Genomic DNA, 18,060 nt, shown 5'->3' on the forward strand with positions numbered 1-18,060 from the left:
CAGAAGCCGAAAGGGAGAGGGAGGGAAAAGCAGGCTCCCTTTTCCTAATGTTTGTCACACAGCAACCGACTGGCACAACACTGTCATGATAAATGCCCCATGCTGGTTTCTAAGAGGAACGCAATGTTAACATTCACCTACCCCATCTCCGACGCCGACTGCACCTCCATTCAGTCTCCAACACCCAGTCCCCTCCTGTATCCACCAGCTGCGCTAGAGCCAGAACCAATACAGACACATTCCAGTCACATGTGCACCCAGCCCAACCCAGCCAATGGCCCCGTTCACAGTAACGTACTCTCTCTCTCTCACGCTCACATCCAGCCCTTCCTTTTCTCCCTACCCCGCCTGACTTTTGCCAATTTGCTGTCTGAAAGATCTGGCAGGAGGGATGGGGAATGTAACTAGCCATCATAAACAGGAAAGGACAGCCACCTATGCAAAGCAATGAAGGACACAGCAAACGGAATTAGAGGTGGGTGGGTGTGTCAAATAATAGCAAATGGACATATACCAAACCAGTTTCTCTTATCTCATTTAACCGGATAATTTCTATTATGATAAACTATGCCGCCTTAAATGCTAAGTCGTTAACGGCAGCACAGACACTTGATGGTTGCCACAGTAAACAGCAGGGAAGACTAGTTTAATTCAGCTCTCTTTCCATTGTTGAACATTATTTATTTCATTTATATCCCGCCTTTCTGCCCAATGGGGATTCAAGGGGGCTTACATGATTCCCCTCTCTTCCATTTTATCCTCACAACACCCTGGGAGGTAAGTCAGGCTGAGACAGTGACTGGCTCTAGGGCACCCAGCAAGCTTCCATGGCAGAGTGCGGATTCCAGTCTGACACTAACCACTACACAACACTGCCTTGCATATAAACATGAAAAGCTACCTAATCCATTTCAATTCAAATTTTAGGATCCCGTCTTAGAGCAGGAAGTTGAATGATATGACCTTCAAGTCTCTTCCAGATCTTCAATTCGATGGTTTCAGTAGCAGCATTTATAAAAATCCCCAGCCCTTTTTAAAGATCTTACAATGTCTGTATTACAACAGAATTTACATGCTAAATTTCATCTGTATTTTAAAACTAATAAATACATATGAAATAGCAAATATACACTTTTACAGAAGTGTTTATGGGTAAGGTCTAATTCTAAAACCAAAGGGCTTGTGTTCCCACAAACTAAGATTGTTATCCAACAGCCAAGTATTAGTATTTTGCCCCAGTTAAGAAAACTAATCTCACACAGTATGTAACATCTGTACAACAGCCATATTATATGCCTCAATGCACACTGTATACTTACACCCACAACAGCTTTTTAAAGAAAAATAACGTTAATATAAATTATAGAGCACAGACATTATCAGTTAAAACTTCGGATTTCTTCATATTTTAGTGTTGCTGTTAAGACAACTAAACTTGGGAAACTATTTGCAGAGACATAGGAGCAGTGATTATGCCAACAGCACATCCTGCCTCCTTTTATCATAGTCAACGGGACAACTCAAGTTTTACTTAAGACAAAGTTTATTCTACATTCCATCTTCAAGCAGCTTGTGTTATTTTTTGATGCACTGTCCTATTGTATCCAAGACACTTTGGTGCAATTCAGCGGGTTTACGTAATTTGTTTTAATCTATTATGACTAAATTCAACACCTAATGGCTTCATTCTTGTCTAGTAATTAAAATTCTGTCTGAGCCAGAGAAGAGTCACCGCTCTTATAAAAGACTGACACTTTCTCAAGTTTAGAAAGCAGATCTGAGGACTCATCCAGTTCCCAGAAGGTTATATCATAGCATGGGAGACAAATTTAGTGACAGCTGTATTGCTTACTTACTATCAAGCAGATTTCACATACAGAACCTGCTTCTGTAGTCACTCTTCGTACTGTACAGATGTCGCCTGCTAATTAAATATATCTAAAACTAGTTTTGGCCTGACATCGATGGCCCAGGCTAGGTCGGTCTCATCAGATCTTGGAAACTACGCAGGGTTGGCCCTGGTTAGTAATTGGATAGGAGACTGAATTACTACTTTTCCTGTTTTAACTTGGTGTACTCACAGTAGCCCTAAGAGTATCATTGAACAGTATCTTAAAAACTGAAATTTCTTAATTTTCATTGTATCAGTGCAAATGGGCGTTCCTAGATGTTACATTTTTAAAAGTTGATAGAAATCTGTCCTCATGACCTCCAAGTATACATATATTTATTTCTTGCCTTTCCCTTTGTGGCTCAAGATGGCTTACCCTCATTACTACAGCATTTTTGATTTAAGGCCATTAAAATACCCCCAAATTGCCTGTAACTCATACTCCATTAAATGCCCTAGCAAATACAACAGACTTGCACTGCCTCCAAGATGGGCATCCCCCTCACTCCTCAGGGGATCTGTTCCACAAAATGGGAGCTACTATTTAAAAGCAGAAGGCTCTGGTGGACACAAAGCAGGTGACCGTAAGCAGGAGTGGAAGTGGATTGTAACTGACATATGGAGAAAGATGGTATTTCAGATAAGCAAGTCCCAGGCTATGATGGGCTTAAAAAGTTATAGACAGCACCCTGACATGAACTCAGAAACAAACTGGCAGTCAACATAGCTGTTTTAAAACAGATGAGACATGTTCCTGTCAGCTAGTTCCCCATAATAATCAGGTTGCCATATTCTGCACCAGTTAAAGTTTCCAGGTTGTCTTGAAGGGGTCCACATGGAAGGTTACAGCAGTCCAACTGCAAAGTTACATAAAGTAATATGGCCAGATCAGCCATATTAAGAGGGAATTGGAGAGAGTTGCAGAACTATCTGCAGAGGTAGAAGACACTCTTGTCCACTATACCAATCTGCTTTTCAAACAGCAAGGCTGGGGTTTATAAGCACTTCCAAGCTCTTAATCGGATCTGCAAAAAAGTAACTCCACTCCATTCTAAACAAGCAGATCCAGTCACTCCAAAGTATTAGCTTTCCTAACCAGCATTACCTTTGTAACACAAATCTGCCCCTGTGTCAAGCAAGAGCATTCTCTACTTGTGAAATACCTTAACCGTGAGACTTGGAGCAAAAAGAGATCTTTTAGACTGATGTACATAAGGCTCCCAGTTTGGTGCAATAAATCTTTGAGAAGAGAAAAAGATGGAAGGGAGACAAAAACTTAACCAGCAAGTAACTTGGATACAGAAAATAAAGCGAGACATACGAGATAAAAGTACAAGATGGAGAGCAATTGCACTAATACCATAGCAGCATGGGGGGGGGGGGGGAGAGGGAGAGATTAAAAAGACCAACCCCAGAGTGTAATTGGTTACTTTCTCATTAGTTAAATGCCCAATTCTAAGTTATTCCAAACTGCGTTCTTCCCACTTGGCTAGTCCAGAGCAAACCAACCTGGATGAAGGAGACAGGTAAAGGGTTGCCCAAGAATGGATCCAAAAGGTGAGGTGGGATACATAAGGAAGGATCTTCAAGTAGGAAGGAATCCCTAATTAGGATGCAATGGGGAAGGGCTGGCTGGCAGCAGGGTAGATAGAGCAGGCCTGAATGGGGAACAGAGAAGCAAACAAATGATGAATGAGTAAAAAGCACTTGAAAGTTTAGGATCAGGAAGCAAAATAGAAGAGAAATAAATCATACTCTGCCTGTCTTGAAGAGGAAGGGTTTGCTGATTTTGTGCTCATGGTGGAGGAAGGTTCTGGAACGGAACCAGCTACAAAGATAATGCACTACTTGTGCACCTAGATTTACCTGGGTGCCAATGAAGAAGTTCTGATATTGGCTAATTAAGCACAGAACTAGGATATGTGATGGCATTCAGTCAAAGGTCTGAAACTGGCTGCTCATTGGTGGACTTTGAGCTGAACTCTGACTGGTGCAATTTTAGGGTTCCGGACCCCACTGATGAGAGTCCAGGATCCTGGCTGTGACAGGATAGCTCAGTTCTCCTGTTGTCGGAGCTAACTGAAATGGGCTGGATGAGATACCTGAGATGGCTCTGTTTGTAGGCGACTGAATTAACCTAGGGCAATCTTAACTACTGTTGACAATTGAAGTCAGGAGACAGGCTGATGGCCATTTCATAGTTTGTCAATGGATCATCTGAGAGCTGCAATGTGAAGATTTTGAGAACTTTCACTGACCTCAAACTTGGGTTGGTGCTTACGGCCACAAGGTGCTAGATTCAAAGAAAACAGCTTGATTTATGTTCTCCTGTAGTATTCAGGCATTTAGCTACTTCCTCTTGGAAGCACCTTGGGGGATTTCCTGCCTTGTTTGAGGCCCCCTGCTTGTAATATACAACCAGAAGCATTTTGCTGCACCTAAAGCATCTGAAGGCCAAAGGATTGGGGGGGTGCAATACATAAATGAATGAAACAGGTCTTATGAACAGGGCAACACATACATGAATGCAACATTTCCAAGAGAACTGCCAACATCATTCCCTTACCTTTAGAAGGATACTTTAAAACTCAGGTTGGGCAAGATCCAGAGAGGCTCATGCATAAAGTGCTTCTGTGTGCACGCTGTGTATTGCTAATTTTTCATTCTGGAAGCAGCTCCTTCAACTTCGTGGGTGCTATTCAAGGAAGGGAGGGCGTGCTGCCAGAAGGGAGAAGCTGAAAAGCCCCTGTGGAGTTTTTGCTATGTAAAATGTCTTGTGTTTTATTTCTGTGATTTAATGTGGCTTTTGGTCTGCGTGTTGCTACAGTTTAAAATACAGGCCAGCTTGCATTACCCAGCCTGTGGGTCGGGACCTAAAATTGGATCACGAAGCTGCTGACAGTGGGTTGCAAGCCAACCTGCAGTAATCGCAGTTCCTGCCCTTTGCATCCTTCTTTCTTTTCTCCTTGCCAACTTCTCACATTCTCATCTCTGCCTTCCTCTTTGTGACAAGATGGGAGGGCAGGAGCCTGTTCGACAACTAGTAACTTCACTTCATGGTAATAGCTGAAAGGAGGGGAGGCTGGGAGAGTAGGTGGGAGCTGTTCAGCATGCCACAGAAAAAACAGAGGAGGATAAAAAGAGGGGTGCACATGCAGGGCTCTGTCTTGGTGCTGCTCCTCCAGCAGCCCAACCTCTTGCCCAGCCCCCTGCAGTGCCTCACCAGGTGTGGGAGATGTACTGCACCAAGTCCTTGCCGCCAACATCTTCACCGCCATCTGCCATCTGCACATACTCAACCCAGCACACCCAAGTGCCCTTCCTTAAACTCCAGCTCTGCCCAGCTGATAGAGGAGGAGATGGGGTTCATAATGGGGGCAGTAGCATCCTTCGTGTGATGTTTGTTGTTTTCATAAAAGCATCTGGTTGGGCACTACAGCAAATGGAATGGTGAAATATATAGGTGCCAAGGTCATAGTTTGCCTAGGGCAAAAAAACCTTGCGCCAGCCCTGGATGGGTCACCATACCAAAAAAGTTGGGAACCACTGCTCTAGAGTAAGAAAGAGAGCAGCTGGATGGGTGATTGAAGTGTGTTATGCATAGATGGTAGCTACACCCTAGGGGGTAGGGTTGACTGCGTTTGTAGAGAGAATTTGTGTGTGTGAGGTGAGACAAGAATTAACAATTGACGGGGTAAAGAGATTGAGTGAGGTACTGTGGAGTGTAACAGAAATCTGTGTTTTTTGTGGAAGTTATCAGCCTAAGTGACAAGTGAGAAAAATAAGCCTTTGTGGCTAGGTCTATTTAAGCAAGTTTAGAGAAAGAAGGACTGTAGCTCTCTGAAACCAATACACTTATAAAGCATACTGAAATCATTACGCTATTTTACTTCTAAATTATCATCTATATACTAATAGCCAAGTCAGCCAAATCCGAGGATACTTAAATCCGGTGATTGGAGTGTGAACCGGCAAGACAGGCCTTTCTACAAACCTGAAAAGGGCACCAAGTTTGAAGAAAAATTTGAAATAAAAAAATAGATTGGAAAATGTAAAAAAACACAAAATGATAAACGGCGTATCTGTAGTTTAAGTAATGGATTCCCTCAGTGGCTAGGTAATCACAGATTGGTTCAGTCAGTAAAAGGAAGGTGGGGGGAGCTGGGCCCTTTCCAGCCCTGTTTTAGCCTTTGTTGGAAGACTCATTGGACCTAGGCCTGGCTAGGGTTGCTAGCTCCATGTTGGGAAATTCCTGGAGTTTTTGTTGTGGAGTCTGAATAGGACATGGTTTGGGGAAAGGAGAGGCCTCTGCTCAAAATAATGGCATAGAGTTCATCCTCCAGGGCAGCCATTTTCGCCAGGGGGACAGATCTCTGTTGTTTGGAGATCAGTTGTAATTCTGGCAGATCTCCTGGTCCCACCTGGAGGCTGGCAACCCTAGGCCTGGCAGTAACCTTGGGTTACTTGATACCACCTGACTTCCCTTAAGACTGCTCGGAAATTTCAACTGTTCCAGAATGAAGCGGTGAGGGTCCTTACAGGGACCCCTTAGAGAGCACACATCCCAGCAGTCCTCTCCCAGCTGCACTGGCTCCAAACTGATCCCCAGATTAGGTTTAATGTGTTGGTATTGACCTTTAAAGCCCTAAGGCTTAAGCGGTCTGGGGCCATCATACCTGCAGGACCCTCTCTCCTGGTATATCCCCCAAAGAGTATTGCACTTGGCTGGAAAACATCTGCTGGTGATCCCTGGCCCAAAAATCATCAGGCTGCCCTCAACTATGGCCCTGGCCCAAGTCTGGTGAAACGCTATGCCCAGCAAGATTCAGGCCCTACAAGATCGAAACAGTTCCACAGGGCCTGTAAAACTGAGCTGTTCCACCAGACATATGGTTGAGGGAAGCACTGGTAGTTCATCTGTATTCCATCTAGCCGGCCTCTCCCCCTGCCTTTCCCTCATTTTCTCCGCCTGGTTGTACTTTGTTGCTCCTGTTGCATTGTTATAATATTAGAGGATTTGGTTTTATTTATTTTTCATATTTATAGCCTGTCCTCATTCCCAGTCAAACCGGGCTCAGGGCAGGTTTTATTTGCTAGAGTATTAGTGGTTGGGATATGTTAAGGCGCCAGGTCTTATAGTTATTCAAATGCAGTATATGAGAGGTTTTAATTGTTTTTTAAAATGATACTAGCCGCTCTGAGCTTCGCCTTGGCCAAAAAAGGGCAGCCTATAAATCAATCAAATAAATAAATAATAGCCAAATCTGAGGATACTTAAATCCAGTGACTGGAACTATGAATGGAAAAGACAACTCTTTCTACAAACCTGAAAAATGTGCCAGGTTTGCAGAAAAATATGAAATCTAAGAAAATACATTGGGGGGGGGTTTAAAAATCCCAAAGTGATAAAAGGAGTACCTGTAGCTTTAAGAAATGGAAACTCTCAATGGCTATTGCTAGGCAACCAGAGCATTCTAAGCTTGGTTTCTGTCAGTGAAAGGCAGGGGGAAGAGCAGGGTCCCTTCCAGGACTGTTTTGGCCTTCAAGGGAGGACTTGTTGGGCCAGTCCTGGCAGTAACCACTTGGTGACTTGATACCACCTGACTTGCATGACTCACCTAGGCCTGGCTGCTTGCTACTGTTCAACAGCAACAACCCTATGAAAGCCAGTGTGATGTAGTGGTTAGAGCTTCTGAGTAGTTCAAATCACTAGTGTGCCAGGGAAGCTCAATGGGTAATGTAGGGCCAGTCACATACTTTCATCCTAACCTCCCTCAGATTGTTATTGTGAAGATAAAAAAGAAAGGAAGAGAATGGTGTAAGGTGCTTTGGTCTCCAATGTGGAGAAAGGAAGAGTATAAAGGAAGTAATGCAGCTGAAAATGGGAGGCAGATAAAAGCTAGGTTGGAGAATGGCTAAGAAGGAGAGAATGAGGCAGGGAAAGGGGAGAGGATATGGGGGTTGCTGGGAGGTTGGAAAAAGGAAATAATGTGGGAAGGGGTATACAGGGGGGAGTGATGGGCCCTCCACATTTCCTTGAGGGTTCCCTGTCATGCAAGTGGGCTTGGCCCAGTAACCAGCCGCTCACAACTGGCCCATAGCTTTCCTAGGTAGAGGCTGCGGGGGGGGGGGAGCTGAAGGCAGGGGGGCAGATAAAAGTAAGTTGGCTGTTGGGTGGGAAGGAGAGAAGAAAGCAGGAAAGGGGGAGGAGCTGTGAGGGCTGCCAGAGAAGGGACAGAAGAAATAGTGGAGAGAAGGAAACGAGATCCCCCCCCCCGCAAGTCCTTGCATGTTTCCAATTGTTTTCACTTAAACATCAATAGAGTTTACAACTGTTTTATTTCGAGTAAAGGATCCCCTTTGACCTCAGAGCCACTCTCTCACATTGACCATTCTGTCATTCTACCAAATATAACTAAGACATCCTGTTCTTTAAGACCAACTAAGAATTCTAAGGCAAAAGCCTTTGGTGGTGGTGAAAATAAGTAGGAAACGCTAAGGGAGCAGCATAACACACATTATCTTGGAACACTACTCGCTACAACACCTAGAAATCTCATTCTGGCAACCTAGTGTTTTTACAAATGATTTTATTTAGTGTGTCTCAGTGATTCTTGTAAATACAAAGCTTATTTAACATTTCACATCAGAATGTTTGTATGACATAAAATGCATAGGCCTGAAGTTCTTGTCATTGTCTGTTTATATGTTAAGGTTATGCCATTCACTGGTGGTAGATGAATTCATTTCTTAAACAGCTGCTTTCTGTACTGGCCCCCAATGTTCTGCAGCTTTGTCTGCAGAAATCAAAGGATTTATGCTTTTAAATTCTGTGCTAAATAACAAAATTTAATATTCCACATTATAAATTATGCCCTTATGTTGTTAAAGCAGTAAAATAAATTTAGGAGGTGATGGGAAAATATTGAGTTGTCCCCAAAATTTTATTTTTCTCCAGAATAAAAGAGAGCACAATGTTTTTCACCCACAATGCCAAAATTTTCAGAATTTCTTTTACATCTCTAGCAATACCTAGTAAATTGGCCATTAGAATACATAAACCCTGAAGGCTAAAAAAAACATGTCTGGAGCCGAGAACTAAAGAAAGATTGGCAAGGTATCCTTTAAAGGCTGAAGTATTGTCTTTTCCTTCTAAATTCCATGAAGTTCCATTAAGCATGCAAATCACAATTTAAATAATTGTGTATAATATTTACAGAACTAACAACTGATCTGTCACAATGATCTGAGAGTGCCTTTTAATTTACTGCCCAAGATCACAGACTATGGTTTGTATTTTTCACAAGATTTCCCCTCATATAAGAACAACATTGGTCTGGAATACATCTACGTTCTATGCAGCACCTAATTTAAAGACACTTCATAAAAAGAAAAGATTGACAGTGGAATCCTAAGGGGGGGGGCAAAAGCCCTGAGGAGGCAGCGTGGAACCAGCATAAATGCCACTTGCACCAATTACTTGGGCATTTACACCGATGCTGTGCCACATCTGCTGGCACTGGGGAATGGGCACCAGCACAGCAGCAGTGCACCTCCAGTGCAGGGGCTCATGTCGGCGCCAAAGGGAGATATTCCCGGGGGCAGGGCTGACTTTAGTCAGCTCCCTGAGACCTTTTGCCCCGAAAATGCCCACTTTTGCTGGCGCAAACTTGTTGGCTGTGGTGCAGCCAACCACTCAGGAGGCGGCTCAGCTGCGCTGTGGCTATGCCATCCCCAGCTGTGGCATAACTACCCCCCTTAGGATTGCTTTGCCCACTGTTATCCTTTCACCACACATTGAGAATATGCTTCAAAACAACGTTAAACAAATTGAAAAGGGTTCTTCATATAAACAAGTCAAAGGCTTTTGAAATAAATAAACAGAAAAGGAAAAGTGAACCCTTGTAGGCAGTTTCCAATATATTATCTTGTTCAGATCAAAAATTCTCATGAGAACCACCAGACGTTTTCTTTAACATAACTAATAAATTACCTTAATCTACAGTACATACTGTCTTTATATTTCTAACATTTTGGCCAAATGATCTCCAAGAATCACATACTCCTAGGAAATGTAAATGAAACCTTGTACAGACGTGGCATTCACACAATATACATTCTAGAGTATGAGATTACTCTCAGCCAAACAACTGTTCTAGTCTACAGAACTAAGCAGTTCTAGATAGGACTGCGATATTTTCACAGGTACATGAAAATACTACATTAATCAAATAACCCACTGAAGAAAAATACTACAACCCATATGCTGAACAAATATAAACAGAAAAGAGTCATACTACTTGCAGCCATGATGAGATAAGTGAGATTGCTCTAACCATTATTATAAAATGGTACATAAAAAGTATATGTCAGTGTGTCATTAAAATTTCCAAACACACAATTTTGAAAGCCTAAGCAAAAGCCATTCTTATCTTTTATGCAAGCTATGTAAAAGTATACAATTAATATTTGACTTAAGAATCATATTGAATTTAACAATCATATTGAATTTAACTTCACTGGAGCTCAGCAAGTACCTTAGAAGAAATGCAAGCTTGGCAATAAAGAAATTAAAATAAAAGCCATAATGCTACATATTCCATCACAACTATAGAAATAAAAATAACACTAGTTTTTATTGGTTTATGTTCTTAACAAGCTAACAAAGTTACTGAATACTTTGTGAACCAATGCAAGTACTATTTAAGAGCTAAAGAGTCAAGACATTTTGTTCCCCTGTAAATGAGAAAAGAATAAAGACAGCCATGTACTGAAATCTACTTTTTCATGCAAATAAAGCAGTACACAAATCCATTGGTTAAAGAGGATGAGAACTCCTTTCCCATTCAATTTACTCTTTTCAATTTATTGCACTTGAAACATTTTTTTGGAAAAAGCTTCATGAACCAAGTCCAGTTCTCAAGGTCTAACAATGACATTTAGAATTTAATTAGAGAGCTGTCACTTGAACTAGCATCCAAACTTTTGTGGAAACCCCCAAATCCATACTAATTCAAATATCTTACAAGTCTAACAGAATGCCAATTCTTAGCATGGGAAATAAAAATGGAATATTAACACTGGTGTTAATGAAAAAAATGCACTGTGCGTTTTTTTGGCCAATGTGCCACATTCAATGAAATTTTATTTCCAAGGAATTCTTGTGGGGGGGGGGGGACACACAAATCTCTCCTAAGTGTACGTTTTGTAGAAGGACAAACCACCAGGGCTGGCTCCAGAAGGTAGCAAGGTGAAGCACCATACCCCAGGACTGGAAAAGGGCCCACTGACCCAACAGCACCAACATTCTTGCTTTCAACAGAGTACCCAAAAAGATCAGAGAAAGCATAAGAAAATTCTCAATTTGCACAGTCCACTTCTTCCAAGTGAAGGGGACAACAGAAAACAATTTCTTTAAGGGCCCACAAAAATACTAGGGCTAGCAATGACTGCTGTACTGGCTCTACCATGAAACATAAGGTTCACCAGAGAGCCCACCCAGGATGTTGCATCAGCACAACCACAACGAAAACCATTAGCAGGTACAGCACAGTGGCACTGTACATAACCAATTTATTTTCATGAAGGACAAGTTATTACACCCTTTTGGGTAGAGGCATAATGAAATGCAATATACTTCTGAATCCGATGTTTATTTTAGGATACTTTGTTGGTTGTGTCAAATAAAATATCAGATGTGTGTCAAAAGCAATAATTGCTATTTGGGCAAAAAAATCTAAAAAGAAAGGGGGTACTCCTTTTCAGGGTGAATTTTTAAAGAATTGTCTTATATTGCACTTTCTATTATATGTTTTGTGCTGTTTTTCTATTTTGTAATCCGCCGTCAGTTTAAACAAGAAAGGGGGAATATAAATAAAGTACATGAATAAATACATAAATCACCAAGACAACAAATTGTATGAAGCTATCTTTTTATGAGGTATATCTTTAACCTACATTAGCATGTGTGTTATATTACAGTAACAGGCCTATAAACCATCACAGCTCAGGATTTCATCATGTAAAAGCTACCTGCAACACCATTGTTAAAAGGAAAGAATAAACTAGAGATAATTATTTAAGTTTTGATAAAGTTTGAACAATATAGTAATGCAGAAACTCCAACATGCTTCTATTTGGCTTCCAGTTACTATTGTCTAATCCTGACCTGGATGGCCCAGGCTAGCCCCATCTCATCAGATCTCAGAACCTAAGTAGGGTCAGCCTAGTCAGTATTTGGATGGGAGACCACCAAGGAATTCCAGGGTTGCTATGCGAAGGAAGGCAATGGCAAACCACCTCTGTAAGTCTCCTGCCTTCAAAACCCTACGGAATTGCCATAAGTTAGCTGGGGCTTGATGGCACTTTACACACACTATTGTCGAACTTTGGGACAATTCTTAACTAGTACAAAACCAATAAAATCATATGGAAGCATAAAAGATATAGTATTATACAAATGCAAGCAGAACTGTGTCAGCATATAGCAAAATCTTGATAAAATATGAAAAGCAAGGTTTTTTTTAAGTTGTAACTTTGAAGAATTACTTATGCATAAACAGGACTCTATGTGCAAAAGGGGGGAGTAAATTTACACACACTACACAAACCAAACAAGGCAAAGAAGCAAAAATATAAATAAAAATCAAATCCACTCTTTGGAATCTGTACAATCTTAACAAATTAAATATCCGTCAATGTTATTTATTAAGTAATATTGAATGTGTTTAAATTGAACTGATTCCAACAGTGGATTTGATTAGATTTTTGCTCCTTGGCCGTTTTTGGTTTGGTCAATAGGGCTGTACACAAGACAGCAGACAATGTTTTTTGCAGATTTTGCTTCCTGCAAACATAACGTATTTGACAGGCAAGATGAGGCTTCTGGGACAACGGATGTTCTTGACGTGCAGAAACAATAATATTTCTACATTCCCACAAGTTTCATATCATAGTTACCTTTCTACTATAAAATAAAATGTTCAGTTAAGACAGTTACTCCCTTGGGATAAACATCTGCATCTGTAATAAAGCCTTTTTAAAGGCGGAAATAGAAGCAGGATATCAAGAGGAAACACATGCCCAAGTGTAGGAATATGCTAAGGGGCCTTATGATGTTTACTGAGCTACTATTTCCTGACTCTTTGGTCACAGTTCTTTATTATTATTTGGTGTTTTTAATATGGTTTATATAGCTTGTGCAATTACAAACTTTGGAGTGGTTGTTAAAAGCCTTACTTAGTTTTCATCCATATTGAGACAGAGATCCTTGTGAAATGGGCCAGACGCTACCTTGGCCACCAAAATGTTTATGTATATCACTGTGGCTGTCAGACCAAAAAGTCTGGATGCCCCTGATCTAAAGTTATCTAATTTTAGATCACTTTTTAGTATTTAAACACCACACACTAAACTCCAAATCCACCATATATGTAAATTCAGCTGAAATTCAGTTTCAAAGTCAGCTGAAGACAACAGAGTTCTGCTATTACCATCAAATGTCTGTTCCGAAGAGCCAGTCTACCTGTTACCTTCTGTGCATAGAAGGTCCACCACCACATGGAAATGTGCAATGCCTAGCTTAAAAATGTATATCAGCTTACCAAACAAACTCTCCTAACAAAGGGGAGTTACTATGTCAGTAACAGTCACCCTGAGATCGGCCACTAGCATAGAATTTCCTTAAATAATCAACAGCTGCACATGTAGGCACTTACTGGTGTCAAGGTGGAGGATTGCAAACACAGAGAAAGTAACATAACATTTGGAATAGCATTGCAGTGTCCAAGTAGGTAGAATCTCTTTCTCCCCCTCAGTCATTCTCACAACTCCTGCTTCATAGACCCGTTTCCCAAATAAGAAGACAGAAATCTCTCTCTCTTTTTTTTGGCTATGGCAAGATGATTTAGATCTGCCATTTAGCAAACAGGTTCATCATGGCTTACGTCTTGAAAACCTGCCATAATAGTGGCAGCTCTAGAGGTTTCAGCAGAAAATTCAAAACATTATCAGATTCACTGGTTCTTATGACAATTCATACCACAAAATAAGAGAAAGAAGCCACTCAAGCAGAAACCACTGCTGGAACAATTCTTGTACCAAAGAAGATCTATAAAGGTTAAGTAGTAGAGACCACTCACCAAGAAGCAAAGCTAGACTCCCCTTGCCTCCATACAGCTTGATATCTGAACAGACAAAAAGGGTAATGGGAAGGATTAATAGCAGCACAAAGACAGACTTCTTACATCAGGTCATTAAAAGTTTGGCAAAATTGGGAATTCAGCCCTGATTTCCTGTCTCCACCTGCCAGTCAATCCAATAACTAATAACCTAACACCATCTTCTTTCCATCACATAATCATAATATATATTGGCACAGAGATGTTTTAATGCCTCACACGTTAATATTGCCAAAATGAGGGTCATTATACCTTAGGAAGAGAGGGTCACTGATATTACTGCCTCAAACTACTCCTTTCTGCTCAAGATTAATCTACAGTAACTAGTCATCATTTTTTATTCAATTATTGAATGTTTATTCAAACGTTACATTTTGTCATAAACTTAAAAATGATTCGGCTTGGTGTCAATGCTATGGCTAGCAAGACTGTAAATTATTTTGGTTGATTCAATATTCCCATATCAATATCAATTGCAGTAAGAACTGCAAACACAGTGGGGAAGTGCACCACACAATTAAGCTAGTCCACGTTAAGTAACTGTGAGCCAGCGTGGTGCAGAGGTTAAGAACAGTAGACTATAATCTGGAGAACTGGGTTCAATACCCACTCTTCCACATGAAGCCTGCTGGGTGACCTTGGGCAAGTCACAGTTCTCTCAGAACTCTCTCAGCCAACACAGAGGCAAGCAATGGCAAATCAATTGTGAATGTCTCTTGTCTTTAAAACCCTACGGGTTTGCCATAAATCAGCTGTGATTTGATGGCAAAAACAACAACAAACATTAAGCAAATGTCCAGCCAGCATTGTGTAGTGGTTAAACTGTTGGACTAGGGTCTAGGAAACCCAGGTTCAAATCCCCATTCTGCCATGGAAGTTTGCTGGGTGACCTTGGGCCAGTCACACACTCTCAGCCTAACTTACCTCACAGGGTTGTTGTGAAGATTAAACAAAGGAGAATGACCCTGAAGCACTGCTACCATATGGAAGCACTTTGCAGCACATGTAATATTTGAATAGGCCCTGACACAGATCCTCACTTTCACCCAAGGTAGATAAAAATCAACAATTTTTTGAAAATAAAAGTAAATCAGATTTTTAAAATTTAATTCAGATTTTTTAAAATGAAATGTTTTTTGCGGACAATTTTAAAATGAAATGTTTTTTGAGGAATTTTTTATCCAAAAATAGTTTTCTATTTAAGATGCATTATAGTCCAAAGGTTATTCATCATGAAATAAGGATTAGTTTTTAATTATTTAGCATGAAGCTGTGTATTCATGCAATGTTTAAATTTTTTGGTAAAGGAATTCCATCAATCCATTCACAATGTCATGCTTTTCCAGAAGTTTCTGTATGATTATTTCAAGTAATTGCTTGGTTTTGCAGTTCTCAGAACTGTAAATTTGTGTCTGTTGATATAATATGCCTCTTTCTCACAGCAAAAATGTTATAAAATAAACATACAGAGTTGAGAAAATGACCTTAATCCCATTGTTCCTTTGCAAAACATTTTACACAGAATCAGTCCCTCACCTCTACAGTGCTGAGTTTGTAGAAGTTCAACAAATAGAGGATTGTTTGGAGTGGAATAGATCTGCACAAGGAGCTAAATGTCAGAAGGTAGAAAACCAAGATTTAAATCTAGTCTTACTGACTAGTGATTTAAACTGATTTGATTTAAATCAAATCCACCCTACTTTCACCATAGTTAGGAACAGACAGAAAGGGGAAAATCTTTTGGCAATCTTATGTGTTACCAAAAAGATTAAGGGGTATTATGAAGTTACTAACTGCATTAAGGACTTCCCCCATTAAACAAGTGGAGAAAAGATCTTGGCCCATAAAGATAGGGCAACATAGACAGTAGCAGATCTAGAGTTGTCGGTTCCAGAATCACACAATTCAATCCTAGGGTTGTTTCACATAATCCAGCACTGCTCTAAGCCATAAATCCTTTACCACTGGAGTCTAATAAATGGGATTTAGACTATATTTGGGACTCTCGTCTCCTGGCTCCAACCTACGACTTGCAAGTGAACCCATGCAACTGTTCCCTTCTGCGATGCATTGACTCCCGACCCAGGTAGCCCAAACCCACCCACAGCCCCTCCCCTTCCTCCCAGCGTTGGATCCCAACCCAACAGGGAAATCTTAGGGCCACAAATCTGTTTGCTTACCAGCAAACTCGAGACGTGGAGCCTGCCTGTCCCGTCCCTGAAATAACTCCGGGTCCCCGAGCAGGGCTTCGAGGAAGTCACCCAGGCAGACAATGGGGTCTGCTGCCCCGAGAAGGTGGGCGGATCCGAAACAGGAACGCCCCTTCAAAAGCCAAGCAGTTCCCCCTCTCGGTCCAGCAGCACGAGAGCCGCCTGCTCGGGGAAGGGCCCGGACGGCCGCGCTCTGCCGGCCGAGTGGGCGTGCGACCACCCGGGGGCCGAAGCCGCCCCCCGCCCGCTCACCTGCCCGCCGGGTGGTTCTCCGCAGCGTGCAGCGCCGCCGCCGCCCCGCGGACTCGGCCGCTGCCTCCGTCGCGGCCGAGGCTCGGGGGACTCGGCCCCGCCAAGAAGCTGGGACGCAACCGCCCGCACATCCAGGGCGCGGGGGAGGCCGTGCGGGGCACGCGCCCTTCCTCACGAGAGGCGGCCGCTCGCCGTCACCCCGCCAGCCCTGCTCCTCATTCCCGAGCGGGGCAGAGGCTGCGAGCCCCCGCCGCCCAGCCCGCCTCAGGCGCCACCAGCCCGTCTGGGCCTCTTCCCCCGCCCCACGGCTCCACCAGCTGCTGCTGCTGCTGCTGGCACCGCCCCCACCCCCTTCCCCTCACGCCGACTCCCAGGCTCGCCTCCCCGCCGCCATCTTGCCTGGAGGGTGCGTGGGGCGCATGCGCGGCGGAGGGGATCCCAGCTCCGACGGAGCCCGCGCGCTGCGCTGCGTGGAGCCGGCGGGGCGGCGGCGTGCGGGAGAAGTCTAGGGCGCCTGCGCGGAACACTCGTGGCGCTCTCGTTCGCGGCCTCTCGCACCTGCTGGGAGGACAGCTGCTCGCGAGGAGGGACCGGGGTGGAGCCGGCCCTTGACCGTGAAGCCGTTCGAGAGCCGAGGTTGGGCGCAAGGGGGACAGAACCGCAGATATATTGCCGTAGTGAGCAGATTCCCCATTCTGTCCATGGCTGCATCGGTTGACACGTGCCCAACCCAAGGCGTCGTTATTCTAGTCTATTGTGTGTGTGTGTCTTAAGTGCCGTCAAGTCGCTTCCGACTCATGGCGACCCTATGAATGAAAGTCCTCCAAAATGTCCTATCTTTGACAGCCTTGCTCAGATCTTGCAAATTGAAGGCTGTGGCTTCCTTTATTGAGTCAGCCCATCTCTTGTTGGATCTTCCTCTTTTCCTGCTGCCCTCAACTTTTCCAAGCATATTTTGTCAGATTGCACAGAGAAGCCATTGAAATTCATAAACATCAGCACAACTTTAACAGAAAAGAGGAGAGTTTAAGAATGAATAAGGCTTGGTTTCCTGCCCTGAAAAACCTCCAGACAAAGACAACATTCAACAATAGCCATACAGATTAGTTTTGGATTACACACATTAACAGATCACTTCAGGATACAATGGTTCCATATTAACATACCATACCCTCATTAGCACATTATCTTGATACTTACAGGACAATACTTTTGCAGGACAATACTCAGCTCAAACCCAACCCCTTTCTGACTATATATTACTCTTCCTACACCCTTGACACTGAGAGACACTGTCCTTCAGTGTTACTACTCTGAAGATGCCTGCCACAGTTGCTGGCGAAACGTCAGGAAAGAAAATTCCAAGACCACGGTTACACAGCCCGGATAACCTACAAGAACCAATTTTCCAAGCATGATTGTCTTTTCCAGTGACTCTTGTCGTCTCATGACGTGGCCAAAATACGACAGCCTCAGTTTAGTCATTTTAGCTTCTAGGGTCAGTTCAGGCTTGATTTGATCTATAACC

General features: G+C 42.7%; 1 protein-coding gene across 4 annotated transcripts in view; it reads right to left on the bottom strand.

Moving 5' to 3' along the window:
• APC (APC regulator of WNT signaling pathway) overlaps positions 1-16,555 on the bottom strand; it is an 81,830-nt gene extending 65,275 nt beyond the window's left edge. For 2 of the 4 annotated variants that reach the window (XM_056848749.1, XM_056848747.1), the window contains exon 1: positions 16,533-16,555. The gene's annotated coding sequence lies outside the window, so the exon portion shown is untranslated. Of the gene's footprint in view, positions 1-14,031; positions 14,071-16,532 lie in introns of those variants that run through there. The other 2 variants (XM_056848751.1, XM_056848748.1) reach the window with 2 other exon arrangements.
• Between the last annotated feature and the right edge of the window lie 1,505 nt (positions 16,556-18,060).

Source organism: Euleptes europaea, chromosome 4, assembly GCF_029931775.1.
Source record: "Euleptes europaea isolate rEulEur1 chromosome 4, rEulEur1.hap1, whole genome shotgun sequence".
In the NCBI taxonomy this organism is placed as follows: Eukaryota; Metazoa; Chordata; class Lepidosauria; order Squamata; family Sphaerodactylidae; genus Euleptes; species Euleptes europaea.